This window comes from Mustela nigripes, chromosome 5 (genome assembly GCF_022355385.1).
Source record: "Mustela nigripes isolate SB6536 chromosome 5, MUSNIG.SB6536, whole genome shotgun sequence".
Classification (NCBI taxonomy): Eukaryota; Metazoa; Chordata; class Mammalia; order Carnivora; family Mustelidae; genus Mustela; species Mustela nigripes.
Genome location: NC_081561.1, coordinates 126,190,613 through 126,205,117, shown reverse-complemented (window position 1 = coordinate 126,205,117; position 14,505 = coordinate 126,190,613). Strand labels below are relative to the sequence as shown.

Genomic DNA, 14,505 nt, shown 5'->3' with positions numbered 1-14,505 from the left:
CTGAGCCGAAGGCAGAGGCTTTAACCCACTGAACCACCCAGGCGCCCCAAGATGGAGCTTTCTAAGACATGCATACCGTCACTCCTCTGCTCTCAGTGCTTCCACTGGTCTTCCTTCAGTCTTTCATCCCCCCTGACACTTACAGAGCGTGCACCATGTGCCATGCACTGCGCTGGGAGCTGGGAGTTCAGCAGTGAGCAAACCCTCCAAAAGCCTGCACTTGGGGAGCTCACACTCTGGGGGGAAGAATCACAATACCGAACAAGAATACCGTATGTCAGATGTGCTATATGTATGTATGTATGTATGTATGTATGTATGTATGTCAGATGTACCATAGGACAAGTGCTACAGGAGAAGGAGAAAGAGGGACAGACAGGAATGAGAGATGGGAAGGTGCTATCCTGCGTCAGTCAGGAAAGGCTTCTGCAGGAAGGTGACTCGGAGAGGGGTACTGGCGAAGGGAGGGAGCAAGCCAAGTGGGAACCTCAGGGGAGAGCTGTCTGGGCCTGGGGAGCACAGGGAAGGAGATCATCTGGTGGGAAGGGGCACACCAGTGCGGTTGAACCGAACAGGCTCAAGTAGGAGGGCAGGTAGATAACGTTGGACCTTGGGGGCATTTGGGGGACTTTGGGTTTTACTCTGAGTGAGAAGGAGAGCTTTGAAAGATTTTCAGCAGAGGGCTTTGATTTAACTTGTGTTGTGGGTTTTTTGTGTTTTTTTTTAAGATTTTATTTATTTGAGAGAGAGAGATAACCAAAGAGAGAGCATGAGCAGGAGGGGGGGCGGGGAGAAGTGGGTTCCCCGTGGAGCAGGGAGTCGGATTTGGGGCTTGAGCCCAGGAGCCTGAGACATCATGTCCTGAGCAGAAGCCAGGTGCTTAACCAACTGAGCCATCCACACACCCACTGATTTAACTTCAGTTTGTACAAGCTCCCCCAGGCTGCTCTGTTGTGTGGAATACTGGGGAGTGGTGGGTAGAGACAGAGGTAGGGACAGCTGGTCAGAGGCTTACGCCACCATCTTACCGAGAGATGGCGGCTACTTGGACCAAGGTGGATCCGGCAGGTGGTGGGAAGAGGCTGCACTGGATGTTTCTAAAGGTAGAGCCAAAAGGAGGATTTGCTGGTGGTGTGCATGGATGGAGAGAGAGAGGGACAGGGGGAGAGGAATCAAAGGGGACTGCAAGTTTTAAAAGGTTATTATTTATTTTTAGTTACTGGAAGCATGGCTTAAGATGAAGACAATGTGCTTTCCATTCTAGGACTCTCTTTGGCCCACCTCTACGTGGTGTCCCCTGCCTCCCTCTTTCTGTGTTCTGTGCTCTATTCCCACTCGGCCCTCACATTCTTTCAGATGCCTGGGTCTTTTTTCATGCTAATCCCTCCTACTAGGCAGCCAAAGTGTGGACATCTGTCCACCAGACAAACTCCTACTCCTTCTTTAAGACTTCTAAAATGAAGCATCTTTTGTGAGGTCTGCTTGCACACAGGTACACGCACGCACACACTCACATAACCCTGAGCAGGTGCATCCACGCCCAGCTGTCTTTCCCATGGCTCTTTATTATTACTTCTGTGGCACTTGGCTTGCTTATTCAGATTTCCTGCATCTGCGGCCTCCTGGAGAAAGCATGCTCCCGGAGGAGGGACCCTACCATGTTTATCCCTCCAACGTACTGCATGCAGTAAGTGAAAAGAGGTGGGGCTTCATTAATTGTTTACTAACCCAGTGAATGAACAAGAATCATGGAGGGATGTGCCTCTCCCTTAAATCTCTCCATCTCCACCCCTGCCCTTGCACAAAATGTTTGGGTTCCTCCCCCCAGCCTATAACCGCATGATCATTCGTGCTACCTGGCAGGGCTGGGATGAAGGGACTTGATGAATAAGCACTGATTTGGTTGGGAAAGGCAGGAATAAAATTTCATTTGCACTTAAGTATGCACTTAGGACTGCTTTAACTGTCCCCCAAATTAGGCTGCATTGCAAGGAATGACAGCTTTCAAGTTCACTCCCAGGGAACTCTCACAGGTCTTGGAACAGAAAGACTCATGGACCCAATTAAATAAAAAGATGTATTAAATCTATTTAAAACACAAGATGGGAAGCAGGTGGACAGAGATGGGGTGAGTTAACACCCTTTTGGTAGGGGACAAGCAGCATGGAAGGAAGATTATCTTTCTCTCTCTGTTTACGTTGTCCTTAGGAGGACCAGGGTTGGGGTTGCACAAGGTGGGGTGGGGCAGCAGGAAGAAGGTGCCTGGAACTGCCACATGCTTGCCTTATGGGAAAGACCCATGGCAAGCAGATCTGCACAGACTCTTAGTTTGCCAATTAGCGTGCTGAATAGCTATGTTTTGTTTGTTTGTTTGTTTTTTCTTTTCAGCATAACAGAATTCATTGTTTATGCACCACACCCAGGGCTCCATGCAATACATGCCCTCCATCATACCCAACACCTGGCTCCCCCAACCTCCCACCCCCTGCCCCTTCAAAACCTTCAGATTGTTTTTCAGAGTCCATAGTCTCTCATGGTTCATCTCCCCTTCCAATTTCCCTCAACTCCCTTTTCCTCTCCATCTCCCCATGTCCTCCATGCTATTTGTTATGCTCCGCAAATAAGTGAAACCATATGATAATTGACTCTCTCTGCTTAACTTATTTCACTCAGCATAATCTCTTCCAGTCTCGTCCATATTGATACAAAAGTTGGGTATTCATCCTTTCTGATGGAGGCATAATACTCCATAGTGTATATGGATCACATCTTCCTTATCCATTCGTCCATTGAAGGGCATCTTGGTTCTTTCCACAGTTTGGCGACCATGGCCATTGCTGCTATAAACATTGGGGTATAGATGACCCTTCTTTTCACTGTATCTGTATCTTTGGGGTAAATACCCAGTAGTGCAATTGCGGGGTCATAGGGAAGCTCTATTTTTAATTCCTTAAGGAATCTCCACACTATTCTCCAAAGTGGCTGCACCAACTTGCATTCCCACCAATGGTGTAAGAGGGTTCCCCTTTATCCACATCCTCTCCAACACACATTGTTTCCTGTCTTGCTAATTTTGGCCATTCTAACTGGTGAAAGGTGGTATCTCAATGTAGTTTTAATTTGAATCTCCCTGAAGGCTAGTGATGATGAACATTTTTTCATGTGTCTGATAGCCACAATATCATTGAACAGAAATATATGGAGACAATCTACAGAAAGAAAGACTTCAAAGGTAACACAATGTCAATAAAAACATATCTATCAATAATCACTCTCAATGTGAATGGCCTAAATGTGCCCATAAAATGACACAGGGTTGCAGATTGGATAAAACAACAGGAACTATCCATATGTTGTCCACAAGAGACCCATTTCAAACCTAAGGATACACCCAGACTGAAAGTGAAGGGATGGAGAAGCATCTTTCACGCCAATGGGCCTCAAAAGAAGGCCGGGGCAGCGATTCTTATATCAGATAAATTAGATTTTATTTTATTTTATTTTTATTTTTTTAAAGATTTTATTTATTTATTTGACAGACAGAGATCACAAGTAGGCAGAGAGCAGGCAGAGAGAGAGAGAGAGAGGGAAGCAGGCTTCCTGTGGAGCAGGGAGCCCGATGCGGGGCTCGATCCCAGGACCCTGAGATCATGACCCGAGCCGAAGGCAGCAGCCCAAACCACTGAGCCACCCAGGCGCCCCAATTTTAAACTAAAGACTGTAGTCAGAGGTACAGACAGACACTACATAACTCTTAAAGGGACTATCCACCAAGAAGATCTAACAATATCTATGCCCCCAATATGGGAGCAGCCAATTACATAAGAAAACTATTAATCAAGATAAAGAGTCATACTGATATGAATACATTAATAGTAGGAGATCTTAACACGCCTCTCTCAGTAATAGACAGATCATCCAAGCAGAAAATCAATAAAGAAGCAAGAGCATTGAATGACACATTAGACCAGATGGACCTCATAGATATATACAGAACATTCCACCCTAAAACAACAGAATACTCATTCTTCTCAAGTGCACATGGAACCTTCTCCAGAATAGACCACATACTGGGTCACAAATCAGGGCTCAACCGATACCAAAAGAGTGAGATTACTCCCTCCATATTCTCAGATCACAATGCTTTGAAACTGGAGCTCAATCACAAGGAAAAGTTTGGAAGGAACTCAAACACCTGGAAACTAAAATCCACCTTGCTTAAGAATGCTTGGATCAACCAGGAGATCAAAGAAGAACTTAAACAATTCATGTAAACCAATGAGAATGAAGACACTTCAGCCCAAAACCTATGGGATACAGCAAAGGCGGTCCTAAGGTCCTAAGGTCCTACATAGCCATCCAAGCTTCTCTCAAAAAAATTGAAAAATCCAGAATACACCAGCTGTCTCTACACCTTAAAGAACTGGAGAGTCAACAACAAATTAAGCAAACTCCACACACAAGAAGAGAAATAATCAAGATTAGAGCAGAGATCAATGAGATAGAAACTAGAGATACAGTAGAACGTATCAATGAAACTAGAAGCTTGTTTTTTGAAAGAATCAATAAGATCAATAAACCATTGGCCACACTAATCCAAAAGAAAAAAGAGAAAGCTCAAATTAATAAAATTATGATGAAAAGGGAGAGATCACAACTAACATCAAGGAAATAGAAACAATCATCAGAAGTTATTATCAACAGTTATATGCCAATAAGTGAAGCAACCTAGATGAAATGGATGCATTCCTGGAAATATAAACTCCCCAAATTGAACCAGGAAGAAATTGACAACCTGAATAGACTGATATCTAGTAACAAGATTGAAGCAGTGATCAAAAACCTCCCAAAAAACAAGAGCCGAGGATCTGACAGATTCCCTGGGAAATTCTACCAAACTTTCAAAGAAGAAATAACACCTATTCTACTGAAGCTGTTTCAAAAAATTGAAGCAGAAGGGAAACTTCCAGACTCTTTTTATGAAGCCAGCATTACCCTGATCCCCAAACCAGGCAAAGACCCCACCAAAAAGGAGAATTTCAGACCAATATCTCTGATGAATATGGATGCCAAGATTCTCAACAAGATCCTAGCAAATAGGATCTTTAATAGCAAAACAGCACATTAAAAAGACTATCCACCATGACCAGGTGGGATTCATTCCTGGGTTACAAGGATGGTTCAACATTCACAAATCAATCAATGTGATAGAACAAATCAATAAGAGAAGAGAGAAGAACCACATGGTCCTCTCAATTGATGCAGAAAAAGCATTTGACAAAATCCAGCATCCGTTCCTGATTAAAACGCTTCAAAGTATAGGGATAGAGGGAACATTCCTGAACTTCATAAAATCTATCTTTGAAAATCCCACAGCAAATATCATCCTCAATGGGAAAAAGCTCTCAGCCTTCCCGTTGAGATCAGGAACACGACAAGGATGCCCACTCTCACCACTCTTGTTCAACATAGTATTAGAAGTCCTAACAACAGCAATCAGAAAACAAAGAGAAATAAAAGGTATCCAAATTGGCAATGAAGAAGTCAAACTCTCTCTCTTCGCAGATGACATGATACTTTATATGGAAAACCCAAAAGATTCCACTGCCAAACTACTAGAACTCATACAGCAATTCAGTAATGTGGCAGGATACAAAGTCAATGTACAGAAATCAGTTTCTTTCTTATACACTAACAATGAAAACACAGAAAGGGAAATTAGAGAATCGATTCCATTTACTATAGCAAGAACCATAAGATACCTGGGAATAAACCTAACCAAAGAGGTAAAGGATCTGTGCTAGAGGAATTACAGAACACTCATGAAAGAAATTGAAGAAGACACAAAAAGATGGAAGACCATTCCATGCTCTTGGATCGGAAGAATAAACATTGTTAAAATGTCTATACTGCCTAGAGCAATCTATACTTTTAATGCCATTCTGATCAAAATTCCACTGGTATTTCTCAAAGAGCTGGAGCAAATAATCCTAAAATTTGTATGGAATCAGAAGAGACCCCGAATTGTTAAGGAACTGTTGAAAAAGAAAAACAAAACTGGGGGCATCACGTTACCTGATTTCAAGCTTTACTACAAAGTTGTGATCACCAAGACAGCATGGTACTGGCATAAAAAGAGACACATAGACCAGTGGAATGGAGTAGAGAGCCCAGATATGGACCCTCAAATCTATGGCCAAATAATCTTCGACAAAACAGGAAAAAATATACAGTGGAAAAAAGACAGTCTCTTCAATAAACGGTGCTGGGAAAATTGGACAGCTATATGTAGAAGAATGAAACTCGACCGTTCTCTTACACCGTACACAAAGATAAACTCAAAATGGATAAAGGACCTCACTGTGAGACAGGAATCCATCAGAATCCTAGAGGAGAACATAGGCAGTAACCTCTTCAATATCAGCCACAGCAACTTCTTTCAAGATATGTCTCCAAAGGCAAAGGAAACAAAGGTGAAAATGAACTTTTGGTACTTCATCAAGATCAAAAGCTTCTGTTTTTTGTTTTTTGGGTTTTTTTTTTGAGATTTTTTTATTTATTTGACTGAGAGAGACACAGCAAGAGAGGGAACACAAGAGTGGGAGAGGGAGAAGCAGGCTTCCCGCTGAGCAGGGAGGCCCGATGTGGGGCTTGATCCCAGGACTCTGGGATCATGACCTGAGCCGAAGGAAGATGCTTAAAGATTGAGCCACCCGGGTGCGCCACAGCTCTGGATTTTATTTGCATTTCTGGAGCAGAGCATCCATGATGCCATAAAGAATAAAACCAAGATCGCTGGCAGGTAGTTGATTTTGTAACTGTCAGGCATAACCCATACTCCATGACATGTCTTTCCGTCCTTTCTTGTCTATAACACTCTTGTCATTCTGTCCTTTTAAACATATAGCATATCTTCCAGGTTACCAATTCACTTACTACCTAACACTGAGCACATCTTACGAATTCTAGCTATGTTTCATAGTCTCTTCGCTCATTCATCTACATTTAACAGATGCTGGGAGTTCTAGCTCTCATAAGCTACTCATTTACTTTCTATCTATGTGGATCCATTCTCATGAGTTTTATCTGTCTTAGCCATTTTGCTTTCTTTTATAGCAGAATTGGATATTCTTTTTTTAAAGATATTATTTATCTATTTGAGAGAAAGCGAGAATGTAAGAGAGAGAGAGAGAGAGCAAGCGTGGGTGGGGTGTTGAGGGGAGTGGCAGAGAGAGAGAGAGAGAGGGAGAAGCAGACTCTCTGCAAGGCAGGGAACCTGACACAGGATTCGATTCCAGAATTCTGGAATCATGACATGAGCAGATGCTTAATGGACTGAGCCACCCAGGAGTCCCAGAATTGGATATTCTTTTTTTTTTTTCTTTTTAAGATTTTACTTATTTATTTGACAGAGAGAGACACAGTGAGAGAGGGAACACAAGCAGGGGGAGTAAAAGAAGGAGAAGCAGGCCTCCCGCTGAGCAGAAAGCCCAAGGTGGAGCTCAATCCCAATACCCTGGGATCAAGACCTGAGCCAAAGGCAGATGTCTAACAACTGAGCCACACAGGCCCCAGATATTCTTAAATAATACAGCAAACACATGCACTTACAGGCTGGAAAAGAGAGATTCTAAAATGTCAGTTTTAGTGTATCTGTGCCCCTAATACAACACCTAGGGAGGTAATTATACCCAGTAAGTTATGCCTCTCACTCCCGACGGCACATTCCCATGATTGGCTTCCAGAAGAACATGTTTAAGGGCAAAAGAAAAATGAAAGTCATAAAAACCTCTGGGATCATTAATTACGGAAACCCATGCTGGCTGGTTAATAACCATAATAGTTAATTGGAAAATTTTGTTTCCACTCCCTTTGTAACTCAAAATCTTTTTTTTCTTTTCCAGCTTACTTCCTGATGGCCCTAAACTGTTTCCAAAATGGTATTGCTTAGCTGAAAGGAAGGGAGCCCAAGGGCAGTGATGAATATTTGCATGTACGGATTATATGTATGTCTGTGTTTATAGATTCACTCTGATGTGTTTTTATTGTGCAATGTGCTTCTTAAAAATATTTTTTTGAGGTATACTTCACACACAATAAAACACACCCATTTAAGGGTGCAATTCAATGGGTTTGGACAAATGTTTTCTCCTATATAAACACCACAATCAAGACAGAAAGCACTTCTGTCATTCCCCCCAAATTTTTCATCCTAGCAGCAGTTTGACACAAAAAGTAAAAGGCTCTAAAATGTCCATTTTTAAAAGATTTCATTTTCCTTAAGCCCCAATTCTTGCCTCCGTGAGCAAATTGAGATAAATTTAGAAAAACCTCCCCTACTGGTTTCTTTCCAATAAGCGCTGGAAAACACTTATCCAATTCATGTTTTTTTTGCTATTGGTGTCAGGAGAATAGGGCTTTTAGTCACTGATGTCAGCCTGGCCTTCTGCATCATCTTGAGAAATGGCCCAACCATGGTTCCAGCCTGACTTCTTCCCACTTCTGGACCCTCAGCCATGGTCTGACAGGATGCAGGGCTGCCTTTTAAATGCACCGCACTTAACACAAAACAGAATGCAAACTCTATGCATTTGTTTATATGAATTCCCGGTCTGTAAAGCCCTTTCCAGGGATCAGTTCAAGCCCTGCCTCTCTGAGAAGACTTTCCCAACCCACCGACACTTTTCAAGATCCTCTTCTGTCCAGAGCGTCCATACTATGTGCTGTTCAGCACCCAAGGTTACGGTCATCAATTTAGTGTTTTGAGGGTGTCTGTCTCCTCCATACCTGGGCTGTGCTCCTCAAGGACAGGAACTTTCTTCTCAATAGCAGTGTCCAGTGCCCAGTGGATGATCAGTGAATGACTGAGCTCATGAGACTTCCTTTGGCAGAATACATTACATGCGAACAGGTCTCAGAACACTTCCTGACTCACAACAGATGACTAGATTTTTATCCCATGTCCAACCTAGCCAACAATCTCAAAAGGACACCATGGGAGTGCTGGGTCCTGCACTTGAATGTAGAAGCCATTCTGCCTCAAGGAAACCTGATGTGTAACCATCCAAACTTATAGAGTATATAAAGCATGCACATTTTTTAGAAAGTAGGAAAAGCGTTGCAGAAAAAAGAGGGAAGGGAAAACATCCATGATTACTCTCCTTACAAAATATTGTTTCACTGTATGGGAAGCAGTCATCACGGGGCTCCTTGAGTGCTTGATTCCTTCCTCCTTTGGTCTCCTAGGAGACTTCCCTTCATCATCTTTCTCTCCAGTTCCTTCAAACTTTTCCCTCATGCCATGAACAACTCCAGTTTTCTTTAATTAAAAAGAAAAAAGAAAAACTATGTTTATATCTCTGAGATCCTCCATCTCCCACAGCTGTGACGATACCTTCTTCCTTCCCTTCTCACCCAGTTTTCAGAATCACCTACCCTCATTGTCTTCACTTTCTCTGTCTTTTCACTCCTAAGCTTGCTCTAGCCTGACATACTCTATTGACATTTCTCTTGCAAAGTCTGCTGAACTCGTAACTGCCAGGACAAAAGATCAATTTTCAGTACTATCTTTGTTTCATTCACAGGCCTGATCATTCTTTTTTCTCTCTCTTTCAAATTTTCCTCCAATTCTCCCTAAGTTTTTCAGTCTCTTTCCTGTGAGCCTCTTTGTTTTTATCTTATGTTCCAAAATATTGTCATTACTCACAATTCTCCCCCTGGCCTCTTTATCTTTTCCTTTAGACAATCTCTTTTCCCAATTGCATGTATTTCCAAGCTTGAACTGTTTCCTGTATGATGATAACAGTGGAATGTGGTTTTCCAGCCCAGCCCAGATTTTTCATCCAAGATTTAAGCATTGTCTATCAAATCTTCAAAGTCAACATGCCCCAATTCTACTCATGCTGTTTAAACGGCAGTACTATCTCTTCAACACCCAAGTCAGAAACCTGGGTAAGTAACATCTTGACTTAGCTCTCCTCTTTCCTCCCGCCCTTCATTCATGCAGGTCCCACTCCTGGTAGAGTAAATATCTTTTCTCTCAAATTTCCCATATAATGTATCTTGGAGTTGCATTTTACTTGGCAAGGACTGGGTCCCAAAGGCAATGGGCACAGTGACAATTGGGAGAGTTAAAATCAAACTGAAAGATTTTTGTTTCAGTCTCTATAGGAATGTCCCTTCTACCATAAACTACTAGAAAACCAGATAACATATTTGACACAACAGTGTCAGAAATTGGGCAACAGGTCATGCGAGATTATAATCCCAGAGAAAAGGTAAAGAAACAAGGGAAGACTTACCAGTACTAGAGCTCATTGTCTGGAGGCAAATTCTAGGCTGTAGGGCAAGAAGAAAAAACTAAACAGAGCCTGTTGATCTTGCTGAGTTGAAAGGCAGAGATCCGAGTTTGGAGAATTTGAGGTGTAGAATACAAAAGTCAAGGGAGGTGAACTCCAGAGAGCTACACAGGAGTTTCTTTGAGTCTTTGGCTGAGTACTGATCTGAGAGAAAACTCCCCAAGGCCTGGAAATAAACCACTCTAAAAACAGTAGGATAATAAAATGCTCAAAGTTCATGCAGGATGAGAGTAGTTTGCATTTCTGCCAGCCAGAATAGAGGCCTCATATTAGATAAAGCACTTGCTCTTGTATCAGGCTTAACTTAGTTCTAGAGTAAAGGGTCCTCTACCATGCAGTCCTTCTGGTGATGAATTCTTTCAGCTTTTCTCGATCTAAAAGCATTTTATTTTGTTTTGTTTTCTGAAAGATTTTTTGCTGGGTATAGAATTGTGGGCTGACAGGTTTTTGCTTTTTTAAAGTTTTGTTCCACCAATGAAAAGTCTGTTCTCATTTTAATTGTTCCTCTCTATATATAATGTGTATTTTTTTCTTTCCTGCTTCTAAGGTATTGAAAGCAATTTGATTATGATGTGCCTTAGAGTAGTTTTTTTCATGTTTCCTGTGCTTGGGGTTTATAAATTCCTTGGACCTGAGTTCATAGTTTTCAACAAATTTTTGAAAAGTTTTCAGCCATTATTTCTCCACATGTTTTTCTGTTCCCCTTCCCTTTTTTTGGAGGCTCAAATTGTTATATGTTAATCATCATATCAATATGTAATATAAATATAATATATTCATATTATGTAAATATGTCTATATTATATTATTATATTAATGTAATAATAATATATGTATACAAAGCTGCTTTGAGTTGTCCCACAGATCACTGAGGCACTGTTTAATTTTACATTTCTTTTTTCTCTGTATTTCATTTTGAATATTTTCTTCAAGCTCACTAATTTGCAAAGTTGAATTTGCTATTATCTCATCCAGCATATATTTTAGCTCAGACAGTATAGGTTTAATCTCTAGATATGTGTTTTAAAAAATATTTTCTGGCAGTGCACCCAGCAGTCCCGGGGATCTGTCTCTTGCTTCAACAGTATTTGGATGGAACAGATCCAGGAATGCTCCTTCCACCAGCCTCCAGACACCCTCCAAACTTTTTTCGAGTTGCAACTTTTGGAGCCATCTTTTCAGCCACCGTCTGCCTCCAGGTCCAGCCAATATTCCTATATTGAGCTTAGCTTCTTATTACAGATCAACCATGAGCTCCCAGATTTGTCAGAATTATTCCACTGAGGTGGAGGCTGCTGTCAGCCACCTGGTCAATGTGCATGTGTGTACCTCCTATACTTACCTCTCTCTGGGCTTCTATTTCAACTGTGAAGATGTGGCTCTGGAGGGCACAGGCCCCTTCTTCTACAAGTTGGCTGAGGAGAAGCAAGAGGACACTGAGCATCTCTTGAAGATGCAAAATGGTGGTGGTGGCAGTGCCCTCTTCCAGGATGTACAGAAGCTATCCTAAGATGAGTTGGGTAAAACCCTGGATGTCATGGAAGCTGCCCCGGTTCTGGAGAAGAACCTGAACCAGGCCCTTTTAGAGCTGCATGCTCTGGGCTCTGCCAACACAGAACCCCATCTCTCTGACCTCTTAGAAAACGACTTCCTGGGTGAGGAAGTGAAATTCGACAAGAAGATGGACAACCTCCTGTCTAACCTTTGCTGTGTGGCTGTCCCCCAGGCTGGGCTGGATGAGTATCTTTTTGAAAGGCTCTCCCTCAAGCACAACTAAGAGCCTCTGGAGCACAGCAGCCTTTGAGGGAACACTCAGGCATCTCCCTGGTGCCAGCGCTTCTGCCTGAGCCTCTCTGCAGCTACCAGGCATTTTTAACCACCCTGGAGCCCTCTCCCAAGCCATGGGCCAAATGGAAACAACAAAGCCTTTTGCAGCAGCTGGTGAAAAAAAAAAATCTTCCTTGTTTCTACTTAACATTTTGAACATATGGAAAATACCATTTTAATACTGTCTGCTAATTCCAACATCTATACCAGGTCTGGATAGGTTTCAATTAGTTGATTGTTGTCTCTGCACAATGATACCTATTTTCTTGCTTCTTTGTGTACGTGGTCATGTTTGGATGGCCGACATTATGAACTTTATCTTGTTGGGTGATGGATATTTTTAAATTTTTGTAAATATTCAACGTTGTTCTGAATACACTGAAATCATTTGATCTTTTTGGGCCTTGCTTTTAAGAAGTTATGGAATAAACTAGAATAGTGTTTAGTTCAGGGGTAATAATCATTCTCCATGGTTGAGGCAATACTTTTTTGAGGATTCTACAGATGCTGTGAGAAGGAAGAACAGAAGGAGAGGGAAAAAAGGAATCTCCAGTAGGCTCCATGCCTAGGGCGGAGCCCTACATTGGGCTCATGATCCCGAGATGATGACCTGAGCTGAAATCAAGAGTTGGAGACTTAACTGACTGGGCCACCCAGGCACCCTACATCCCATAAGTTCTACATCCTAAATATTTACCTGTCTCATCACTACTTCCTAATCATCTCTCCCTTTAGATTACGACAAGTCTCTCCTCCTAACTACCACCATGACTAGTTCTTTTCTCCCACAACATAGCCAGAGAGATTTTTCTAAAACAAAAAACAAACCATGTCTCTCTTCTGGCCTCTCGCTACCCTTAGGATAAAGATCACAATCCATATTGAAGACTCAAGGCCTTTCTTGGTCTGGTCCCACCCTGTTTGCTCTCTTGAATCTTTCGGGAAACCATTCTTACCTTTCCCTCTGGCTCCACTCCTACTCTTTCATCCTGGGGCTTCCTGCCTGGATGATTTTTCACTTCTCCCAGTGATTTTTCACTCTGTTAATGCCTAATTCTTCATTAAGCTCCCAGTTTAAACGCTGCTTCTTCAGGGAAGGCTTTCCTGACCACCTACGTCCCTTTCCCACAACTCCGGTGCTGTTCCTGCCAGGCACTCTCATATTTCTTTGCTTCAGTGATCATAGGATTTATCTCACCATATTATTAACCGTCTCTCCCCATCCCAACTGCTGTGCCTATTCCCCATGGTGTCCCAGCACCAACCCCAGTGTTTGGTTCTAAAAAGAACAAATATTTATCCCGCATAACATATTGCACGTCTGCTCCCTCCATCCCATGCCCAGAGTCCTGTTCTGGGCCATGACCCTATAACCCTGGCTTCCTGAAAAAGCCTCAGATCAGCCTCCCTGCCCGAGGGTCTCCTTCATCTAATCCACCCTGCTCACAGCAGCAAGAACCATTGTCCTCAAGCATCATTTTGATCATATCACTCCCCTTCTTAGAAGCCTACAATAGCTCCAATTGCCTCTTGAATTAAATTAAAACTCCTAATCATGGGTCTCAAGGGTCTCTACCAATTAGCTGCCTCCCTTCCCCCACACCTAGCTGCTGTCATCTATCCACAGTCCCTCCAGCATGGCTTCCCCTGCTGCCCTGGAAATCTGCGCCATGCCCAACTCCCCCCTCTCTCTGTGGCACTCTCTCCTCTTTTCTTAGCTGCTCTCTCTCGCTCGGCCATGTCATATCCCTTCCCGCACTGAAAAAACATACGGCTTAATAATCATTTTCTTTATGGCTGTTTCCTAAATCAACCCCAAGTGGCTTTGTCCTTTCTGGCATAACCCGTTTTCAGGTGTGTAAAATATTTGCGCTTAGGGGTATGTTTTCAGTGTCTCATGCCTTATGGCTCCTGCTAACTTATTTTGGGTCATGTCTTCCCTATTAGTGTCCAGTAACTCCAAGGACGGGGATGATGTCTTTTCATCCCTTGCGAGCGCCTGTGACCCTCAGGCAGGTTCGTGCCTGAAGCCCTTGTTTACCTTCGCAACAGAGATGGAGGGGAGACTGGAAAGTGGGAATTCCTAAAGGAAACTGGTTTTCCTTCTGGTTTGCCCGACCAGACTCTAATCAACCTGATGGATGCAGCCCCAGGTAAGCAGCACATAGTTTGTGCTCAACATCCTTGTTCAAGGGAGTGGGAGGTTGGTGGATCTTAGTGTGGTGGTGAGGAAGAGGAACAAAGACAAACCTGTGGGCTTTGTGTATATTATTTCACGCCTGTCTCCCAATAGCCTGGCAAATCACAAGTGATCATCCCT

The 14,505-nt window shown here is 42.7% G+C and overlaps 1 pseudogene; it reads left to right on the top strand.

Moving 5' to 3' along the window:
* The first annotated feature begins 1,034 nt into the window (after positions 1-1,034).
* LOC132018709 (ferritin light chain-like) lies at positions 1,035-12,135 on the top strand (annotated as a pseudogene).
* Positions 12,136-14,505: the final 2,370 nt, after the last annotated feature.